We start from the raw sequence: 7,285 nt of genomic DNA, 5'->3' as shown, positions 1-7,285 counted from the left end.
AATACCTTGTTACTCAGAAGGCAGAAGTAGGATTTTTAGTTCAAGGCCAGTCTCAAAAATAAAAACAAAAACAAAAAGTTGAGGGGTATGGTTTAAGTGGTAGAGCACTTGCCTAGCATGTACAAAGCACCACAAGAAACAAACACCCCTAAAAAAACTCCAACCCCCCCAAACTATTATTTCTCACAAGTTTGTGTGTGAGGAATTTGGGTCACACTTCTAAAAAGAAAAAAAAACCCAAACTATTATTTTACACAAGTTTGTATGTGAGACATTTGGGCCAGGATTAGTGAAGTGATTCTTCTTGTCTGTGGCATCCACTGAGGTTGTGTGGGTGGATTCCGCTTGTGCATGAGCTTGGGCTAGTTTGGAGAAACCCAGACAGCTCCACTCTCATGGATGACTTAGTAGGAATAGCCAAAAGGCTGACCCTTAGTGGGAACTGCCAACTGGAGTGGCTCCACATGGTCCTTGGACTTTGTATATGGAAGCTCAGGGCTCCCAGAGAATATTCCAAGAGACTTAATAGAAGCAGACAGGCCTTTTCTGACCACGCCTAGGAAATCGTAAAGAATTTTCTCCATTCTACTGTTTACATGTGAGAAGTGAGCCCAGGAATGGTCCAGTTTCAAGGAGAAAGTAGTGTACAAGCACATAGCCTCTGGGAGGCATAGGTCTTTGGGATCCTTTTCCATTTTCCATCTCAGCCTCCTGAATAGTGAGACTATAGGTGTGAGCTACCGACTCAAAGAATGTTTTGTTTGTTGTTTTCTTTTCATTTGACATCCTTTATAAGAAGACCTTTTACAGAAGATTGATGGCAGAGGGAGTATGAAAATAGACCTACAGTGACAGCCCTTTGGCTGAAAAATTAAAAAATTTGTATGTCATCCATGCTCAGAAGCCATGCTAATTTTCTCTGTATCATTCTAATATTAGTGTAGCTGCTCAAGGGAGCACACAAAGCTTTTTTATTCAGTTGATTTCTTCCCTAGGGTCATTTTTTTTTCTTTTATGCTGGTACTGAGACTTGAACTCAGGGTCTGGGCACTGTCCTGGGATTTTTTGCTCAAGGTTAGAACTTGGCCACTTGAGCCACAGCTCCACTCCTGGCTTTTTGGTGGTTAATTGGAGATAAGAATAAGAATCTCCTGAATTTTCTTGCCTGAACTAGCTTTGAACTGTGATCCTCAGTTCTCAGTCTTTTTTTTTTTTTGCCAGTCCTGGGGCTTGAACTCAGGGCCTGAGCACTGTCCCTAGCTTCATTTTGCTCAAGGCTAGCAGTCTACCACTTGGGCCACAGCACCACTTCTGGTGTTTTTTTTTTTTTTTTTTTTTTTTTTTTTTCTATATATGTGGTGCTGAGGAATTGAACCCAGGGCTTCATATATACGAGGCAAGCACCTACCGCTAGGCCATATTCCCAGCCCCAGATCTCAGTCTTCTGAATAGGATTACAGGTGTGAGCTATTGATGCCTGGATCCCTGTGGTCCAGAAGGCAGAACTGAATTTTGGACTTTTTTTTTTTTTTTTTTTTTTTTTGCCAGTCCTGGGCCTTGGACTCAGGGCCTGAGCACTGTCCCTGGCTTCTTCTCGCTCAAGGCTAGCACTCTGCCACTTGAGCCACAGCACCGCTTCTGGCGGTTTTCTGTATATGTGGTGCTGGGGAATCGAACCTAGGGCCTCGTGTATCCGAGGCAGGCACTCTTGCCACTAGGCCATATCCCCAGCCCGAATTTTGGACTTTTGAGTATATGAGTAACTTGTTTTCCCAAAGAAGTAAAGAGTTTCTATTTTAATATTGATGTATGTACATACCAGTGTTTCTCAACAGTGTTGTAAATGATCATCTTAAGTGTTTTTGCTAATTTTGTAGGTATAATACTGAACTTAAGGTTGCTTTAGATTTCTTTTTCCACTTCTGTTCTGAGTTTTCAGTTCTTTCCTCTTATGTCAGGTCTTAAATTCTTTTAAAAAACTTTTATTTTAATTTTTAAAGCCATTATAACACTTACTCCATAACCTCCCTGTTCTTCAGTTTTGTTTTCCTTTTGCTTAAGCAAGTTGAACTTGGGGCCCTGTCGTTTGAAGCCCACCGACATTTGGGCCAGATAAGTCAGTGTTGGTGGCGTCAGCTCGGTGAGTTCTAGTGTGCTTACCAGCAGTCTCATTCTGAACCTCACTAGATGCCAATAGTACCCTACCCTCCTTGTGACAACCAAAAATGTCACCGTGCATTGCCAAAATGTCTGTCTTCACAGTGACTCTTAAAAAAAAAAAAGATCCAGGAAGTAATACTAGAAAGAGATGTTGGTACATGCAGATGTTGGCTCTCTTACAGCTGTTGGAACAATCACAAACGCCACAAAATGATTTTGGATTTTACCCATGACACAGGCGGTAACTAAGAATTCTCACGCATCTCTTGAAATGGCAAGACAAAGCTATGCCAATTAGTTTCATTTCTGTTGTTTTAGATCTTTCTGGTGAGTGACTTAGAGGTGTGGGTTCAATGAACTTGGGTGTTTCCAGAAAGCTCCCCACTTACCTTTCTGAACAGAGAGTGAAGAAGTCAAAACTTGCTACACTGAAAGCAATAGTACCAGTAATTGCCCAAGGATGTCTATGTGAGGTGGGTAAAACACCATGAGCCCTCAGCTTCATTTGTTAGAGCCATGGTTAAGGAAGTATTCCATGGAGGAGGCACTGTGAGGAAAGGGGTGCAGGAATCCAGAAGTCTGAATACAACCTGGACTGACATCAGTACTGCATGACACTGCACAGGCATCTATTCAGCTTGTGGCCTGTTTCCTTTTCTGTGTAATGAGTGATTGGATCACACAAACTCTCTAGGACTGCCCTTCAATAGTTTTGTTTTTTTCTTTCTTTCTTTCTTTCTTTTTTTTGGAGACAGAGTCTACTTACATGACCAGACTGGACTCCAACTCCAGGTCTTCTCTGTGCCTCCCAAGTACCGAAATTATAGGCATGTACCTTAAGCTTGGCCCCCTTCAATATCTGTCTGTCTATCTCTCCATCCATTCCTCCTTCCACCCACACACATCTATCCATCTTTCCTTCTAAACTCTTTCATCTTGAACTCAGGACCCTGTGAAGCATCAGAAAATCAGTATTTAGCAGTTGCTTTTTAGGTGCACAGAGGTAATATTGGGAGAGGGTGCAAGTTCCAGGAAGTGGAACCTAGAGAGAGGAAGTTAGGTCGAGGGTCTGTCCTTGAAGACCCTTGCCTATCCTCTCTCTGCTTCCTGGCTTCAAGAGGTGAACAGCTCTTGTACTACCTTACCACCAACCTAAAGTCAATGGACTGACACCTCCAAAACTATGAGCCAGAATAAGCCTTTGCTACCTATGATTTATTTCAGGTATTCATTACAGTAATGAAAGTTGACTAACATCCTGTTGAATAGTGATTTGGATTCTTTTCATATACCTGCTGGTCACTGATATATCTTCTTTGGGAAAATGTCTGTTCAAGTCCTTTGATATTTTTTATTTAAAATTTTAATTTAATTTTAAAAAATGTATTTATTTTTGTCAGTTGTGGGGCTTGAACTCAAGGCCTGGGTGCTGTCCATGAGCTCTTTTGCTCAAGGCTAACGCTCTACCACCTTGACCCACAGCTCTACTTCTGGTTCTGTTTTTGTGTGTGTGTGGTTTTTGTTGTCTGTCATGGGGCTTGAACTCTGGGCCTGGGTGCTTTCCCTGAGCTCTTCAGCTCTATCACTTGAGCCACTGTGCCACTTCTGCAGGTTTTCTGGTGGTTAATTGGAGATAAGAGTCTTCTGGACTTTCCTGCCCAGGCTGGCTTTGCACCATAATCCTCAGATCTCAGCCTCCTAAGTAGCTAGGATTATATGGATGAGCCATTAGCGCCTGGCTTCACTTCTGGTTTTTGAGTGGTTAATTGGAGATAAGAGTCTCATGGGGACATTTCTGCCCTGGCTGGCTTCAAACTGCAATGCTCAGATCTCAGCCTTATGAATAGCTAGGATTACAGGTGTGAGCCTCCAGTACCCAGCTGGCATAAATAGCATTTTATTGTAGTTCTTTCCCCAAACCTGAATTTATGTGAAAATATCCATGATGAGCAAAATGTCAGAATTTTAAATGAAAGCAGAATCCGTAGTGCTGTTTTCTTTCTTTTGCTTCAACTTCCAATGTGGCTCAGCTCAACCTGGATAGGTTGAACATTTTGAAATTGGGTTTTTGTTTTTTTTTGGCCAGTCCTGGGTCTTGGACTCTGGGCCTGAGCACTGTCCCTGGCTTCTTTTTGCTCAAGGCTAGCACTCTGCCACTAGAGCCACAGCGCCACTTCTGGCCAAACATTTTGAAATTGGGCTGGTATGTAAATGTTGTTATTTTATTCTTACATGTAGCTAAGTAAATTATATTCCCTCAGAATTTTAAAGGTGTGTCCCATTGTCTTCCAATTGACTTCCAATGTTCCTTTGGAGAAGTCTTCAGTCAATCTAATTGCTGATCATTATATGCGGCCTGGTTTTGCCCTCTGGAAGTTTGCAGGCTCTTCTCTTTAGCACCACTATTTTTTTTTTGGGGGGGGGGGGTGGGGTGTTGTGGGGCTTTTACTCAGTACCTTGGCCCTGTCCCTGAAACTCGTTTTCTCAAAGCTAGTGCTCTACCACTTGAGCCACAGCATAACTTCTGGTTTTCTGGTGGTTAATTGGAGATAAAAGTCTCATGAACTTTCCTGATCAGGATGGCTTCAAACTGTGATTGATTCTCAGATCTCAGCCTCCTGAGTATCTAGGATTATAGGCATAAGCCACCAGAGCCCAACAGCACCAGTATTCTTTTTTTTTTTAATTCACTTTATTGTTATTATAGAGGTGATATACAAAGGGGTTACTTTTACATGCCTCAGATAATCAGTGCATTGCCTTTTGTACAGTTTCATCTGTTCCTTCATTCTCTCCAAAGCCCTCCCTCCCATCTCCACCCACGAGTTGCATAGTTCACTTTCATCAATGTCTAGTGCCCTCCACTGCTGCACTTCTTCACCCATTTTCCTCGGATCCTGTGGCTCCCCCCTCCTCAGATATGCATGTGAATACACCGTATATAAGTTAAAGAATACAAAATCATCAGAAAAAGAAAAAAACAAAATTTAAAGTCTTTTGTTTTCATATCTTTGGAGTTCCTGTCAATATGTACATTACTTTATTTTTTATATTGTTTTATTAAGGTGTTGTACAGAGAAGCTACCATTTCTTTCTTTTTTTTTTTTGCCGGTCCTGGGCCTTGGACTCAGGGCCTGAGCACTGTCCCTGGCTTCCTTTCGCTCAAGGCTAGCACTCTGCCACTTGAGCCACAGGACCACTTCTGGCCATTTTCTATATATGTGGTTCTGAGGAATCGAACCCAGGGCTTCATGTATATGAGGCAAGCTCTCTTGCCACTAGGCCATATTCCCAGCCCTGTACATTATTTTATATAAATGTGAAGAGGCACTTAGGCATTGCACCTTTGTGATTCTCTCCTAAAACAATCTTCTTTTGCTCTCACTGTATGTGAGTGTCTAGAGTCCTGTGTAATTTGTCATATTCCAGTGCATTTTAGATCTAACTTCCACAAATAAGAGAGAACATGCACCATTTGTCTCTCTGATCTTGGCTTACATCACTTAACATGATTTGTTCTAGTTCCATCCCTGCAAATGACATTAGTTTATCCTTTCTAATGGCTCTGTAAAATTCCATTGTATATAAGTACCACATTTTTTGCTTGGTTTTGGTTTTGTTGCCAGTCCTGGGGCTTGAACTCAGGGCCTGAGCACTGTTCCTGGTTTCTTTTTGTTCAAGGCTAGCACTCTGCCAATTGAGCCACAGTGCCACTTCCAGCTTTTTCTATATATGTGGTGCTGAGGAATCAAACCCAGGGCTTCATATATATGAGATGGGCATTTTACCACTAGGCCATATTCCCAGCCCCAAGTACCACAGTTTTTGAATCCACTCATCTCTTGTGGGGCATCTGGGCTATTTCCATATCTTGGCTATTGTGAATAAGCACCAGCATCCTTAACTTTGCAGTGACTGCCTGTTGTGAAGTATTGTTTTTTTAATTCATAGACATGATTCTCAGGGGTTCTTTCATTATGAAAACTTAACATCCTTCAGTCTGGAAAAAACATTTGCATGTGTGTGTGATGCTGGAAAACAAACTCATACCATTTGAGCCATGCCTTCAGCCCCCTTTTGACTTGCTTTTATGATGAGGCCAGCCTGGTCTGTAGTCTCCCTACTTGTGCTTCTCTATTTTACTGAAAATGGCAGCTCTGTACCACTGTGCCCAGCCACTAGGCTTCCTACATAGGGGAATAGGGCTTGCTAACTTTCCCCTGGATGCCCTTGAAGTCTCACTTTGCCTCTCTCGGCCTCCCGAGTAACCAGGATTACAGGAATGTATGGCCTTGTCCAGCTAGTGTCCAAACTTTTTTTTTTTTTTGCCAGTCCTGGGCTTGAACTACGGGCCTGAGCACTGTCCCTGGCTTCTTTTTTTTTGCTCAAGGCTAGCACTCTGCCACTTGAGCCACAGTGCCACTTCTGGCTGTTTTCTATATATGTGGTGCTGGGGAATCGAACCCAGGGCTTCATGTATACGAATCAAGCACTCTTGCCACTAGGCCATGTTCCCAGCCCCCAAACTCTTAACTACTGAAATATTTTGTCTCTTGGGACCTGCATATCTCCTAAAAACTCACTTTTTAAAGAGGCCTTTTATGATTGGGATTTGAGGGGGAGGAGGAACAACTATTATACCATGATTGTAACTGCTCCGTGCTATTACTGTCCATCATTAATTTGCCAACATAACTGGCTTATTAGGCTTCATCTTAGTCTTCTGAGCCAGTGTTTCTCAATATTTTAGATTAGCCAATATATAAAGTAAGAGTAGAGGGGGAAGTATCTGCCTATAATGTCTAATTTTTTTTCTAAGGCAGGACAAAGAAACTTACAAGCCATCAAAAACTAAGATATATTATTATCCCACAAAAGAAGTGCATTTGGGGCTGGATATGTAATGTAGTGGTAGAATACTTGCCTATCTCTTAAAGTCTTGGATTTAATCTCTAGCACCAAAAGAGAAAAAAATAAGGAACAAAAAGAAAATAATCAGACACAAATTTAGACTGAAGGTCAATTAATTCTTCCTTGTGTTGGTCAGCTTTCTCTCCCTGTGACAAAATATCTGAGAGAATTAACTTCAAGGAGAAAAAGATTTATTGTGGCTCACAATGTATTG

At 41.9% G+C, this 7,285-nt stretch overlaps 1 pseudogene; it reads right to left on the bottom strand.

The window, feature by feature from the left end:
* Nucleotides 1-866: 866 nt before the first annotated feature.
* On the bottom strand, nucleotides 867-960 carry LOC125341312 (annotated as a pseudogene).
* Nucleotides 961-7,285: the final 6,325 nt, after the last annotated feature.

The sequence above is a fragment of the Perognathus longimembris genome, chromosome 1 (assembly GCF_023159225.1).
Source record: "Perognathus longimembris pacificus isolate PPM17 chromosome 1, ASM2315922v1, whole genome shotgun sequence".
NCBI lineage: Eukaryota > Metazoa > Chordata > Mammalia > Rodentia > Heteromyidae > Perognathus > Perognathus longimembris.
The sequence above is the reverse complement of the archived record's forward strand: the minus strand, read 5'-3'. Positions and strand labels throughout refer to the sequence as shown.